Genomic DNA, 1,233 nt, shown 5'->3' with positions numbered 1-1,233 from the left:
CCTGGTTTTAATTATGGTAAACGATATTTATGCATTTTATTCTAGTTCGTATCAGAATAACGTATATATCTCAACACATTTTGTTCTGATTAAGCGATAAGCGAAACATCGTCGCATATACATTAAAACATTTTAAACTTTAGTTTAAATCGCACTAAAGAGAAGTTTGACACACTTTGAATTCTAGCTGAAATCCACGTAAACTAAAGTCTGAACAATGATTTATTTACGGCCCTGTTAAAATAAAGTTTGAACACTGATTTCTGACTAAGATCCCCAAATAAAGTTTTTCGAATGTTTAGTAAACTGAATATTCTAAACGGTCCGTGTTTGTTATTCAGAAAACAAACAGCAGAGTTATGTGGGGCGAATGATGTTTTATGATCATAATCACTGTACATGCGCCTATGTGTAATAATAATAAGAATGTGTGAAACTGGGATTTTTACAGTTGTATTAGTTTTGGGGATTGTCATGTGATTTATATTAGAATTTTCGGCTATTTTTTTATACAGCTTAAGTTTGGTTATGTTTTAAACCCAAATGATATAGTTTCCGTTTATCTTATTTCATGAGCACTTGCATGTTGATAGTTTTGAGATTATTAATTTGTACGGATTTCATAGGGATGTGATTTTATACCCTACAAAGATATACATCTTCCAACGAGCTAAGCTTCGCAATTATACTTTACTGTTTTTAGGCTTAGAGAATTTGTAAAAGCATAATCACACGTTCTTTATGTTTGAATTCCCTACACATAAGTTCTTGTGTAAACAACTATGCTTTCCAGCAAATTAATCATGCACAAGGATAGGGTGTGAAATGTGTCCCCATTTTACTTTAGGGTTCTGCTGTTCATAAAAGATTAAAGCTAGGAGACAATATCCGATTTTCTTTCGATACCCCTTAAAATCCTATATAACGGGGAGGGTGAAAATGTCCACGCGAGCCAATCAACGTGATACCTGCACGTTGCTGGAGCATTCATTAACAGAACACCAAACTAACAACAACAACAACATGTTATGCTTTGTTTCGACTACAGGATATACTGTTTCACCTATTTATTGATATGATAACACCAGAATATAATCAATACCAACGCCAGAAAATGTTTCAGTACATTTGTTATATCTAGTCAACATCCCCGTCCCACCAAAAATGATCGCCCTTTCAGCCGTGGGGACCTTATAATGTGACGGTCAATCCACTATTCGTTGGTAAAAGAGC

The sequence above is a fragment of the Limulus polyphemus genome, unplaced genomic scaffold (genome assembly GCF_000517525.1).
Source record: "Limulus polyphemus unplaced genomic scaffold, Limulus_polyphemus-2.1.2 Scaffold268, whole genome shotgun sequence".
NCBI classification, from domain to species: domain Eukaryota; kingdom Metazoa; phylum Arthropoda; class Merostomata; order Xiphosura; family Limulidae; genus Limulus; species Limulus polyphemus.
The sequence above is the reverse complement of the archived record's forward strand: the minus strand, read 5'-3'. Positions refer to the sequence as shown.